Here is a 14,758-nt window from a genome sequence, read left to right as displayed (position 1 = left end):
TGGAAAACACTGAGTACATTCAGGATTCTGCTGAGCTTTCAGTTTAAATTGGTCCAAATCAACCAACAAAAAGCCTCAGAAGTAATTTTTAATCTAAATTTCAGTTAAATTTAGTATATACAGTGTTATGATCCTTTAAGATATTTTAAAAAATACCAATGACATTGTGTTCCACAGACAGCATGGAAAGTTGAAGTACCTGAAATGAAGAAGTACTCTAATCTGGCTTTAACAACAATCATGACATGCTGGTTCAGATTCAGGCACCTTCACCGCTTTCCAGTGCATAATTTTTGTTTGACTGCCTGCTTTGATAAAAAATTCCATGATGAAACAAGGAGTAAATTAGAGCTTCTGTAACAGTAAAGATCCCTTCTAGAGATTTTTAAGAACCTTGGTTTCATTTACAGTGGTCTTCTATCTATTGAAAGTACTTAATCATTTCTATCCATAAAAATATTGTCTATTCTCAGCCTGGTTTTATTCTCTTTTCCTCACAGTCACAAATTGTTAAGTCCCTCTGTAGAAACTGCATTTCTGGCATTTTTTTAGGGGACTTGTCAATCAACCTCCAGACACTCTTGTAGTCAAAAGCACTAAACCACTGACATGAAGAATCAGCAGAACACTCCTCACAAATACATACAAAATTACACTGGAACTCATGTGTCCACCCAAGAAAACCCTCAGGAAAAACTAAATTAACAAGTTTGTCTTACAGCTCTGAATGTCAACTAACTTAGGTTTTGTAGGACTAAGGGAAAAGAATCAGTCTCGGGTTTTCTTGCCCTCAGCTCTGCTAATAAAGCTGAGGGTTCTGCTTTCCAGTTGGCTTTTAGAGAAGAACAAAAACGCACAACAGGACTTTCTCAGAAAGAGAAAGGAAACCAGAAAGTGTTTCAGAGATCAAAAGCTGTACTTCAACCTGTATTCAGAACAGCACAGTACAAAGACAGTGAAGAGAGGACCTGTTGAAGTGGCAGCTTGTCTGTTTAACCCCAGCTGAAGGAGGCCTCCAAAATTACACCAAATAGCACACACTGAGACAGGAATAGCAACCAATGCTGAGATCCACATCCCAGCACAAAAATAACAGCTCTCTTCTGTTCACTGGTAGGTTACTTTTTCCATCCTGCTCCTCTCTTCTTCACTACCTGAACAACCAGAACAGCAAGGACATAGCAAGCTCCTGAATTGCAGCAAAAAAAACCACAATTGAGACAAAGCAAACAGGTGTGACCTATACAAAGGAGTCAAAGTCTTTTTAAAGAACCAAAGAGAAGTTCAGACTGGAAGACACCTCCAGAGAGCCTGTCTAGCCAAACCTGCTTAAAGCTTCTAAGTTACATCAGGTTGCTTAGGGCCTTAGGTCAAGCTTTGAAAATTTCCAGTGATTCTTCTGAATATTAAGTGAACATTTTTGTAGTGTGCAAAAAGGAGAAACTGCTTCAAGTCTTTCTTTTGGTTCACTACCAAGTTTATTTTATGTGCTTGCAGCACTTCATATCACTATGAAACTCAGATAAGTACAGAGTTTGCAGTCAGGAAATATAAAATGGTAAAGGATCTGGTGCAAATTAGGATGCAGAATGCAGCCTAAAATCACACCGGTGTCAAGGACATCAGGCAACTCTTCATTTTGACAGAAACGTGTAACTCCAGCTAGGGCTCCCATTTACAAAGTCCTTCATAAAACTGAGTAGGATCTCCAAAATCTGAGAAAGAGAACAGCTGCTGCCAGCCCACAAAGGATTTGACATGTTTCTCCCTCCAAAACAGTTACAGCTGAAGTTGTAAGAAATACATCAGTCCAACAGTGTGTATTGAAAGAAAAGGAAAGGAGGAAAATCTGCCACAAATGAGGTTCACAAAGTGATGCATGGCATCCCAAATCTGGTCTTATGGATCACAAAATAGTCTGTTAAAAATGCTAATTCCATCAGTCATCAGACTAAGACCTAATTATCTAACTTCTATGAGGCTTTTAAACAGGTATCTTACTACTACAGTAACCCCGTGAAGCTGTTTCCAAGAGTATTTTGAAGTCTTATCATTTCAGCTTCATTTTTCCTTAGAGGTTTCCTACACTTTATCTGTCTTCCCCAAAGGACATATTTGTAATGCCACAGTGTTAGATATTTATCATCTATACATGAAACTACATATATAGCAGGTAAAGAGGTGTCCTGACCAAGTTATCACTTGAATAATTGAAATATCCCAAATTTTTCAGAAAGCAGTTTCTGTTGGTTGATTAATACCTCCATCAACCACTGCCTCACAGTTCAGCAGATCATCAAAGTGGTGACTTGTTTTAGTGATGACTAAATCAAGACACAGATCCAATACTCTGAAGTGACTGCATTTCCAGAATTTAGTTAATCCAGCAGTAGCCACACTGTACCACCTGCCAGTCTCCCTTAAATCACTTACTCTAAACCTTTTTCCAATGATTTCTTTCAAGCTTTTTTAGCGTTTATAATACAATAGAGCCTAAAAGTACTGCACCTGCCAAAACGAATTACATGTAAAGAGCTGAGACTGTACACATTTTTTGCAGACTGATGTTGCACAACTTTTTGATTCAGACATTATTTTTTAAATACTCTTTTTTGTTAAGTGCAGTACAACAAAAATACAATCACTGGCATTAAGTGGACTCATAACAAATGGCATTTATATGAAGCCAGATTAGGTTTCCATTGAACTTGACAGGAAAATATTCTGGGCTTTTATGTTTTCCCATTAATGTTAAATAATAACCAAAATCTGAAACCTGCATTATCAAGATAAAAAATATCCATAGGAAGCAGCTATGGGACTGTTGATCCAGTATATGAAGCTAAGCAGTCCCAAATAGCAATAACACCTCGTTAATAAGGAATTTTTTGGTAATTTAAAAGTACTCTACACAGTGATTCCAAAGAGCACTACTCAAACACAGCATTGGAACCAAATTCATTCATTTTAGGAGCTGAATGTCAGCTGTGTAATGCAATACAATCATAAAAAAGGCTGTTCTAGCACAACAAATTTACCAGTACATTTACTTTTTTTTTTTTAATTTGTTTTCCAACTTAATGAATAGTACAATGGATTTCAGATTTGGTTCACCATTCTATACGGAATCTATGATTCTATGAAGAAAAATGAACTACTTTTATCATAAATTCCGGCAAATTTCACACAGTTATTTTCCTTTTTATAAACTTCCTTCAGTGTTTTAACTTCTGTTTATTGTCTCAGTTTGTCTGATGTCTAGATTAACAGAAAGTAGAAAGAATCTCTTTTTCTGACTGTAGTTCTTTCTCAGTGTGATTGTCTTAGAATATAACTGGGACTTTTTCCAGTGCTGGGAGTTCCACTCAGTTTAACTGGACAAGTTGGTTGATGCTTAAATATGTCTGTTTGATGAGGCACAAAATACAGGGTGTTAAATAAGAAGCAATTGCCCCCAAACTCAACTCTCATCCTGATACAATAGATTAATTTCTATGACAATGAATGATTAATGTATGATTAATTTTCTAATTCTTCTGCTCCTCCTCCTCTTTAAGTGTTTAAAATCTACTTGAATAAAATAAATTTGATTAAAAGGACATAATCATTCCTTTAAAGAGTTTATTTTTGCAACCCTGGTAAAGACTGCCAGTTTTTCACTCAGATTCATAGTTTCCTTTTAGGTTTTGGATAGAATCATCATCCTTGGGTTTCACCATATTTTGAATATTGAATGTGACCAGATTTAATGTCCCCAATATTCAAAGAAATGTAAGAAAACATGGACAAGGTACAGACTGATACTATAACCAGACATTAACAAAAATAGCACTGATTGAAAAAACACTTCAAAGATTCTGAAAGCAGGGAAGTTTAAGGTTCTGCCAGAAACCAGTTTGCTTTGAAAATGGGACTTACACACCCAAACTATGGAAGTTCTTTGGAAAATATTAATCCTACTTGGTTCCATAGTAAAATTTATTAATTTACTGCTTTTAAACTTCAATTAACTTAATTCAAAGACAATTCAGTAGAATTTAAAAAGAGAGAAAGAGTGGGTGCCATGTAGATTCAATTTTCTTTGTTTTCAGTACCAGGAGAAAGCAGGAATTTTTAAGTGCTTTCACTAAAACATTCAAAACTCTTTAGAGAGTCACTGGTATTTAGTCACCAAGAATCTCTCTCCCCTTAGCACACAAGTTTCAGGTTGTTCAGTGACGCCCATAGCTCAGCACTGACACAGAGCTACAGCCACAAGATGTTACTGGCTCACGGCTCATCAGGAGGCTGCCAGTGTTTGACATATTCAACCTTATTCCTGAGCTCAGAACACAACAGTTTCTGACCAGAGACACAAGTGATGCATTTCTTTGAAAGTATTAAAATCTTTTGTTTCTGACTCACATTTATTTTTTTAGAGAGGTCAATTTTATTTTTTTCCTGATATGCCAAATGTCTTTTTTCTCCCCATTTCCAGCTTGAAACACCTTAAGTTAATGTTCTGTGAACGGATCTCAAACATACTTTGCATTATGCTCTAGGGTGCTTCCAGAGCAGTTGATGGAAATGGTTTTCTTTCTATATGTAGATAAAGCCAAACAGAGAAAGACACAAACTAACTGTTATTTGACCGAGCATGTTGTCAAAAAATAAAAAACTGTACAATTCCGTAGCCTTTTGAAGAGGGATTTTAAAGAAAATTTTTGCTAAGAAAGTGTGGTTTAAGGTGTTCTCCTAGATACATTGTCTTTTTAAAGCGCTTATACATGAAAAATGGGAGGGTGTGGAAGAATATGTGAATACTAAATATGTTAGGATAGTTCCATTTTGTAGTCATCATTATTCCAGACTGATTATATGCAATTAAAATACACTTATTTCCTGGTATCTAAGAACCCTTCTGCAACTTTCTTTCCTCAGATTTCACTAATGCCATAAACAACTACACATGTATAAGCATGTGATATTTTTTCCTGAAGTTTCTGGTGGAATAATAGAAGATAAAGAAGTAATAACTGTTACTTATGCTGCTATTTTGTCAAAGGAGCAGGCGAGTCTCAATTATCTTAGAAAACTGTAACAAACAAACTGGGAAAACAAAACCCTTGATTTACCTTATACACAATTTTCTTTAATAAGTCATAAAATTGCAGATCTCCTGAACATGAATTTTAAACAGAGTTCTCTGATAATGAGACATGAATGCACACGTGTCTGACAAGCACTTCACTGATCTCTTGTAGCAGAGTCTCAGTTACAGGAAACTATTACAAAACCCTTCACTGGAAACCATTCATTCTGGTAGAGTCTCATATGAAGACAAGTCGGGGAGATGAACAGAAAATGAATTTTACACATTCGTTTCCTAATTTTCATCCCCAAAATTATTACTGTGTTGCCTTGCACTCTAGATTTTGATTTACTGCCACGTACATTTTCCAAGGGTCAATTAAATGACCGACAAAGTAAAGCCATTACTCCATTACTCCATAACTTTAATTTCATCCTTATATCCTGCATATATTTATAAATTACTGACAGCAACTATAATCTGAACAAACTACTACAGTGATGTCTCAAATTATTTGAGTTCAGAGTTATATAAGCACATTACAGTTCCTGTTAAGTCATCATTTAATGAAGTTTCCAGGGATTGGAGTTCCTCCATACTTTTCTTTAGGGAATGCTATGACAGGCTCTTTGGCTATTTAATGTTGACAAGTCCGGTCTAGGTTTTTCCTCACAAACATCCTACAAGTTCTAGGAAAACCCCTTTCTAGTTTGTGAATCCAACCTGCACCTTGCCACAATGCCTCCTATTGAAGCTGCCTTCGATTTCAGGAAGAAAACTACCATCACACCTAAGGAAAACCAACAACCCAAGTATCCACGTGCCTGTCAGGACACACAGCTTCATACTTGCTAGAAGAGGAGAGATACAAACTTTAATAACTGCAAAAGCAATCACAGAACCTGCAGAAATTACTAAACATGGGTTTTACTTCCATTAGCAGAGACAAAATTCAGGTTCTACCTAAAGTGATGAAACGTCCTTTCTTAGGACGATTATAAAGAAAAAGTGACCAAATGAAATCTGAGTTACAGGCTAAGGGCAGGCAGTTGGATTTCTTATAACTGCTTCTTATGTTCCATTTTATGGAACCTGCAGTTTTGTCATCTCCCAAATACGTTACTTTTCTTTGGGTGGGCCTGTATGTGCCTTGTGCCAGGGACTACAGCTGGAAACAAGAGTGTGTGTGGTTACAGTGTGCCCACGTATGTGAACACAGATCCAGCAGATCATAGATTTCCATACATATACATTTATTTATTTAACAAGATAGCACAGTTGGTTAAATGAAACATGCTGTGCCTAAAGCATTCCAAACTTTTGCTTGATTTTCTTCCCTTTAGCATGTATTTCCTGCTACTTCAGTAGACAGCATCAAGCGTATATAATTACTAATTAAATTCTTACAACAATAATAAAACTATGTCCTTAAGGATGCAACAGATAAACACTGATATGCAAACAGACTACATCACCAGTGACATCTTATTTCTAGACCAGCTTGGAGGAAGAAAATCTTCCCCAAAACAACCATATCACATCAAAGCAGTACACAACTCAAGATGTTCCCCTGGCAGGAAAACGAAGCAGGCGAAGTTTCTGAGCACGGAGAGCTGTCATGTTAAAGCCCCAAGCAATGGGTTTTAAAGGCAGTGGGCACCTCTGGTTGTAATTTCACTATTGAATTTGGAAGCCTCCAATGATTTCAGCATTCAACTGCCTCTCTAACAACACATTAGGTTCTCTGATGATCTGGCTATATCAGTTCCCTTGAAATTATATAATCATTGCAGAGTCTATCACAAGTTAAATGAAGGAAAACAACAGCCATTTAAAAAGAACTTCTTTGAAAAGTTAGTAAAGCATTTGCTGTTAAACAGACCATTCCTGCAAGCTGAACTCCTTCACACCTATGCTTTCCATACCACATGAACATGTAGAACTCCTAAGGGAGTGGCAGAAGTTCAAGTATGTACATTATGTGATGCAAGAAGCAGTTATGGAAGGCCCTGTTCCAACAGGAATTTTTCACAGAATACAGGAAGATTTGGCTCAGGTCATATTTGATTAAGGCTAAATCTTGCATAATCTATGAGAAAATATACATTTTCAAAGAGTATCAGAACTAATTTTCAACAGGATTTTCTTAAAGGCAATAACAATAGACTTCAAAGGAAAAGAATGCTTAATTATGACACAGTTACAGAAAACGCTTCACAGTTTCCTACTTACTGTCAAAACTACCATGATTTGATTGTATTCACAGAATAAATCCCACAGTCTTTTTTTCATCTGTATTCTAACTTTTACATTAACTTTTCCTGGCTTACATTACTTTTCTGTGTATCTGCAAGGAGCATGACTTTTGAGAAGACCCGAGAAAGATACGGTCGCTGCTACTTCACTGCACTGATGAGAGACAACTGTTACAGACTCCTCAGTGATCTCATTGCAGAAAGAGGTAATTGGGACAGAAGAATATTAATCTCCCTTATGAATTTTCATGTAAATGGCAACACTTTCATTCAAACAATAGTCATTTATTTCATCCAGCCCAAACCACCTGGAATACAGGAAGCTGTATCTAGAACCTGCTACTTGAACACTGGAATTACATAGCATGTGCAACTGTATCCTTGAATCCAGGTGTATTTGGAATTCCAGTCTTTTCACTTCTAACCTGAAATATGCCCGAAGTTATTATACTTTGCACAGATGAAGCAATAACTTCTAAGACAGGTGACGGAAAAGACTCTGCAACACTTTAGAAGAAAGAGCTCTGTTGAAGTGTAAACAGACCGTTGTTCCCTTTGGCTGTCCCCTGATGGGAAGCAGGATTACCGGGATGGCTGCTCCCAGGTGGACTACCTGGCAAGCCCGCTTCAGCAGCACATCCCCCAAATGCTTTCAACACCTGTGTCAGACAATAAACACCATTCAAGAGCGAATGATTCTCCTTGGCTCATTGCATGGAAAACTTCACCGGTTACAGTGCAAGGTTTGGGGTTTGTAGTTCTGGTAACTTGACCCTCAAAAGAACTGTCAACAGAACTTGAATTCTGATGCAATGTAACGCTGAACCGTTAAATTGAGAACTGACTAATTCCTGCTTTAAGCCAGTGCAATTCTCCTTTAAGAAAAGTCTACTGCCCGCTTAACCATCAGAGGCCACTTTAAAATCCAGGTAGAAACACTCACCTGGATCCACAAGGTGCTTTCCAAATCTGAAGGGTTTGTTGATGAGCTTTTTTTCCCTTTTAATCTCTAAATTTTTCAGACAGGTGTTGTTTTCTACTAAGCTTTCTATAAATTCAACTTGACGATGCCAAATGTTATTAGACTTCATTGTTTAGAATATATTTATTTTTTTACTATATGAATATGTCCAACTTAAGCTTGGAGCCTGTCCTAAAACTAGCTGTTAAATTCCTAAGCAAATGAATGTTTTAATGGAAAGGCTGACATATTCTTAACTATGGGAGCGTGAATGGCTCAAGTATGAGCTTACTCAAGTCCACGTAGAATACAAATGCAATACAGGACCACAGGTTCAGATCTCTGATCTCCTTTTTTGCAGAGGCTGTGATGTATAAAGCCAATTCCACTGTGCAGACAGTAGTACACTGAATATAAATTATCCTTTAACTATAGAAAGGCTTACATTTAAAGAAATGCTGAAAGGATGAACAATGCAGCCATGAAGCAGAGTTCTTCTGTAGCAAAAATACAGACCAAGATCTGCATGGATAACCATGGTTTCAAAAGACAAGATTTTTCCACAGTTGTTATTTGATAAAAAATAGAGTAAAATCTGGAGTATTGGATATACAGAAGTACAGTTAAAGCACACTGCTTGTTCTTTCTAGTGAGCTAGAATGGAGTACTTGCTTTATTGCCCAGATTAACCATCATTCCCCTTAGAGGCATAAAAAAATGATTTTAAAATGTGGAAACCAACAGTCTCAACTGAATATGGCTTGAAATTTAAACACATCTTTTCCAGATATCTCTTTAGAGGAAGAACCTTCTGCCTACTGAGCTAACACTAAGCTCCCTGGAGTTTAGCCATGAATATTCTAAACCCATCTCTTACAATTCACGAAAAGTTATCTTTTGCCAAAATAAAATGCTTAAGAGGAATTCAATGTGCTTATACTGCTTTTCGTCACTTTATTTAAAATAACTGCTTCTATCTCAACTTTATGCCAAATATAAAGGAAGAGGGAGATTGAGTTGTGGAACTATTACCTCAGATTTTATATACAAATGGGAAAATAAATTACTTCTGAGAATATCAGATATTTGGCTTTGGTTTATTCTATATAATTTCGAATTTAACCAGCTCTTTTGCAGTTACATATAGGTACTGTTGAGCATTCTTACAGGAATTTCTCTGCTGTTTACATCAGTTATAACTTAGGTGCTTCCCAGATGTGGTAGTTCCCCACTCCCTGATGTTTCTTTGTATGCCAACTTTGTTTGTGTGTGGGAATGTTAGTAAATAAATAAATAAATAACTTTGTTCCTTATCTTACCTCTTTTGATCTGTGTTGCCTGGCAGATCAATGCTACTTGCACTGCAGACAAGCAAAAAGTTAAAATTTATCTTTCACTTAATCTTTTTGTTCTCTTTAGGCTTCCTTTCAGTAAGGCTCGAAGAAGGTGCTCTTTGTGGTTCAGTTCTCTATGCCAGAATGCAACTGAGCACAAAAAGAATGCAAGGGTGAGCTGATAGTATCTACTGTCCTCAGCTCTGCTTCGGTTCAATAAACTTGAACATCTTCTTCCCTCCTTTGCCAATTGAGATAAGCAGCAACAATTACTCAACATGTATTATCAACTGAAGCTCAAAAAGGCAGGATCAGCTGAGCCGACTCCATCTCTCCCAATCTCACAGTTTGCTTCACTGTCCAAGAGGGGCAAATAAGTCTCTGTTTGCCCCTTGACATGCACCTCACAGCTACTTCTTATAGGTAACTACATCCAGGTTGCAAAAGGAAAGTGAGAGAAATCCTCTGCTTTCCACATTGCCTGTAAGGTTTCTGCTTGTAGCCAGCAGGCTGTAAGCTCTGTGCCATGATGGCAAAAGTCACAAACGAGCCATCCTTCTCTTCCCAAACGATCACATTCTCTCCTTGCCTGTCTGTGTTCTCCTCTCTCCTTGCCTTTCTGTGGTCTCCATAGCTGAAACCAAGAATTCACTGGGTATCACTGCAATGCCTCTACCCAATTCTAACTGTATCCAGAGCTTGAGTCAATTAAAATACATTTCAGCTTGATCTGGTTTTTATCCCATTCCAGTACTCCACATACACAGTAACTTTAAGCTTACAGACATCCCTTCATGGTTCAAGAAAATCCTTCAATCAAAGAACTTCATTTACAATCCAGCATAGTTTTTGCTTTCTCGGCTCTCCACAGCAGCCTGGCATTTTGATGCAATCCTCATTTAATGCAATCTCCATTACAGGATTATGATCACATCAATAAAATGTTCCATATGTTTTTTTCCCATCCCTCTCCCTCCCTCATTAATAGTAGGCACTATATCTGCAAAAAACAACAAATCACACAGGCTGATGGGATGCTCTAGGGAGGTAGCGGGGGTACACATTCAACAAAATGCAGCAGCCAATTCAAACTGCCCATCAGAGACTGAGACCGAGGATCTCCTCATTCCTGAGCTATGCGAGTTGCTCAGTGTCCGCGCCGCGAGCACAGATCCTCGCCGTGCTGTGTTATCAGACTAAAAATAAATACAGCTTTTGCAATCACTTGTGAGCTCCGTGTACTTTGCATAGGAGCAGACTTTCATTTTACTTGATCGGTTCCAGCCTATCCATACTGTTCTGGATGAACTGGTTCAAAGGGGGATGCTGGACAAAGGATATCATATAAAAGGCTATAGAAAATCCCTCGTTTCCCCAAGACCCCTTCTTACCTTCAGCGCCTTCTCTGCACAAGCTGTGAATCTACATGGGCTCCTCAGCACATCATCAAGGCGTTTATAGTAGTGAAGGCTGCCCCACTGCATGGAAGTTAGACCGCTTTGCAACAGCAAATCCTCGATCCAAAGCACAAGCCGCTTCTTCCCATGCAGTGTGCCGAGCACGAATCACACACGACTTCCACATAGGGAATAAAATTGTAAAAGAAAGGGAGGGGGGGGGCGGGAGAAATAAAAGGGGGGGAAAAAAGGTATCCTAACTTTTAGGCAACCTGAGTTTGTTTTATTTCTGTTGGGTTTAGTCAATTATCTCGCAGTAGCTGCGAGAAGACGGAGAGGCGAGAGGATGGAAGCCCCGCAGAGGTCCGGCCGCGTAACCCAAGTTGCGCGGAGAGACCCCGAACTCGGAGCGGCTCCGCGGCGCAGCCCGGCAGCGCTTCCCGTCCCTTCCCTTCCCCGGCCGGGCGACTGTGGGCGGCGGAGCGCCGGGTCCCCCCGCGGGGCAGCCGCCGGCGCTGAGCGCTCGCCCGGCCCCCGGCGGGGCTGGCCCGGTGCTGGCGCGGCGGCCCTGAGCGCCCCTGGGGGCTCGGGCTGCGCTGCCGGCGGCGCCCGGAGCCAGCGCTGTCCCGGCGGCGGCGGCTCCGGCTCGGCTCTGCCGCGGCCGCCCGCGCCCCGCTCTGGCGCTGCCAGCCGGCCCTCCCCGCGGCTGACATCAGCGCCGGGAGGAGGAGCGACGCCGGGGACACGAATAGCCGGGCCGAGGGGGGTTCCCCCTCCCGGAGCCGCCCTGCCCGCGCTCCTCTCGGAGAATCCCCCGAAAGCGGCGGCGTGCCCGCTCCGCCGCCTCGCCCGGGGGGCGGCCCCGGTCCCCGCCCGGCGCCCCCCGCCCCGCGGTGCTGCCCGGCGGGCAGGTGCTCTGCTGGGGCCGGGGAGCACCGGCACTCGGAGCGGGGCTGGAGCGAGGACGCAGCGCTCGCAGCCCGGGGCTCCGGGCAGCCCAGCGCCAGCGGCTCGCCCCTGCCTCCCCCGGCCCGGGCTCCCCGCCTGCACCAGCGCCGCGGCGGCGGAGGAGGAAGGGGCTGAAATGAGGGAGCCCCCCCAGGCTCCTCGGCTCGGCCACGGCTGGGAGAGCGGCTGCCGCCCCCGACCCCACCGTCCGCCCGTTCCGAGCTCGGCAGCGCCGCGGGCGCTCCCTCCGAGCCTTCCCGGCGGAGCCGCTGCTGGGAGCGGAGGAGCCGCCGGCGGAGCGGCCGCCGCGCTCAGGCTCCGCGGGGCCGGGCGGGGGGAACCGCGGAGGGACGAGGGATCGAGATCGGGGCTCGGGGCCGGCGATGCCTTCCCCCGCGGCGGGTGCTGGGTGCCCGGGGCGGGAGGGGCAGCGCGGGGCGCACGTTCCGGAGGGTCCGCTTTGGGGCCGGGGCTCGGCGGTGCGGGAGACACTCGCGGGGGGGGTCGTGCCGCAACCTCGGGCGGGGACCCGCTGCCGAGAGACCAGAGCCGGCCTCGGGTCGCCCCCGGGCGGCCTCAGGTCCCCGTGTGTCCGGGGTGTCCCACTGCCGGACCCCGCTCACCCAGAAGGGCCGCGGGTCGGTGGGTCCCCTCGGAGAGCGCTGCTCAGGGCGCTGTATCTGCGGGGAGGCGGGTGGTCGTGTCAGGGGGGCGAGAGCCCAGCCTTTGGCACGTCAGTGCATTCTGTGTGCAGGGAGGGATTAGTGGTGGCAGAGTGAGGTGGTCGTAATGGTGAGTTCAGCTTGCGTGAAAATACAGTGTAACTAATAGTTAATTTGTGGTGTTGATTTTAATAATTTGAGTATCTTAAATTATTTGCAGTATTCTGCCAGATGCCTGCAGTAGGCACTTCTCCGTGAACACAACAATTATTAGTAAATAATTGAGTATTTTTTCTGTACTTGGGTGATGAGACAGTTTTAAACTCTGCTGATGAAGAAAAGACATTGCACTTACCCTAACAGCACACATTTTTCATGTGTCCTTATTTAAAAATAGTATGAAAGTGTCCGTCTTTAAAAATAGTATGGAAATGTCTGAAAACCTTGTTTTACCTTCTTCACTGTAGCAAGATGTAGGTGATGCCTCACTTTTATTGCTATATATAGTTTAAACGCCAGAATTTCAGTGAAATAAAGGTATATAAGTGAGAGGATAAGCGAGTTTTAAAATCAGCTTCTAAAAATCCCCAGTCATTCAGTGAATTGTCTTCATCTTACCTGTTAACTCATATATTCAATGAGATTCTTTGAATATGGACTCGGATTGAACAATTGCATGGCCATTAACCATGCTGAAATACTCCAGAAGAGATGTAATGCCTTTTCTTCTAGGTCGTATTTCCATATCGTATTTCAGTCTCCTGACTCTACCCACATGCCCATTGTATTTCACTTATACGGGGTGCTAAATTCTATGAATTTAGTGAAGTTGTGACTTCATTATTTTTGTCCCACATACATACAGATGGCAGAGGTGCCTTGTTATGTACAAACAGAACATTACCCACAAATTAGAGTTCATGTCCTGGCTGCAGTGCAGCACGCTGCTGAGAGTAACACCTACCAGTCAGGGACACTTTTTATCAACATTTCTGAACATTTTGTAATAAAATGGGATATGTATAAATGACAAAAGAATAAAAAATAGAAGCAGTGTGCAGCCATGTATGTCTGGTTTACATCACAATGGTGGCTTGCAGATGAGGACTGGCTGTCAATCCTGTTAATACCTATTTGATTGAGCTGTCAAGGTGGGTTTCTGAAATTCTGAAAATCAGGTCCATTATAGACAACTGGATTTTACACCTAAGAGGCAATTGGTGAAGGAATTTCTGTGTATTGCTTGGACACTGTCATATTCTTGTCCTCCTTGCTTCAGAGTAAATTAAAATAAAGATTATTACTTCACAAAGAAATAAATACTGAAAGAAATTTGAACATTACTGGGAGAAGAAATGACCTACAGGATGGTTTGTCCTGTGCCAGAGCGATCAACTGCAATAGCATCAGCCATTCCAGAAAGGAAAGCGAACAGCATGTCTGGGGGGGATGACCCGTCCTGCTTTTCAAAGTGGTGTCTAAGGATAAGCTACAATGGACCCAGCAGTTCAGCCTCAACTGTGTTTGAAATACACAGCCAGAAGTCAAATTTGGTGAAAATTGTTATTTGATTTAAAAACAAACAAACAAACAAACAAACAAACAGTGTTAGGAGTAGATGGCTTATTTAACTGATATTGCAGGGTAACCCTGGAAATGGGCAAGAACCCTTTACAAACTAGAGCAGCTACATCATGAACATGAAGAGTCAGAGTCAGATTAACTCTGTCCATGCAGAAAATGCATCACTTTGCTATGAACAAAACATGTTTCTTTCTATCAGAAGGTATTGCTGCTACCCTTGATTCAAATCAAGGTCTAAATCCTGAAATTGTTTGTTACTCTGAGCACATGAAGAGGCCCCACAGGAACTATTCACATGTGAAAAGAGCTAGGACCAGAGCCAAAGTTTTGCATACTGTGAAGGTCAAGCTTGCTTGCTTTCTAAAACTTGCACTTAACAGACAAACTCTCAGTGAGATGGTTTCCACGGAGCACCTTCAGCTCATTCCTCAGGATGCTGTAAAAGCACCGTGGCTGATTTAGGGTGATCTGTGTCCAGCGGTTCCCTGTGACTTTGGGGCCGAGTGCTTTGCAAGCAGCTGCTGCCTTGCAGAACAGGGGCTGTCC

General features: G+C 41.9%; 1 protein-coding gene across 1 annotated transcript in view; it reads right to left on the bottom strand.

Moving 5' to 3' along the window:
• PCDH11X (protocadherin 11 X-linked) overlaps window positions 1-11,516 on the bottom strand; it is a 457,123-nt gene extending 445,607 nt beyond the window's left edge. The window contains 1 exon segment of the mRNA XM_050310765.1: window positions 11,013-11,516. The gene's annotated coding sequence lies outside the window, so the exon portion shown is untranslated.
• Window positions 11,517-14,758: the final 3,242 nt, after the last annotated feature.

The sequence above is a fragment of the Myiozetetes cayanensis genome, unplaced genomic scaffold (assembly GCF_022539395.1).
Source record: "Myiozetetes cayanensis isolate MyiCay16 unplaced genomic scaffold, myiCay2020 scf15, whole genome shotgun sequence".
In the NCBI taxonomy this organism is placed as follows: domain Eukaryota; kingdom Metazoa; phylum Chordata; class Aves; order Passeriformes; family Tyrannidae; genus Myiozetetes; species Myiozetetes cayanensis.
The sequence above is the reverse complement of the archived record's forward strand: the minus strand, read 5'-3'. Positions and strand labels throughout refer to the sequence as shown.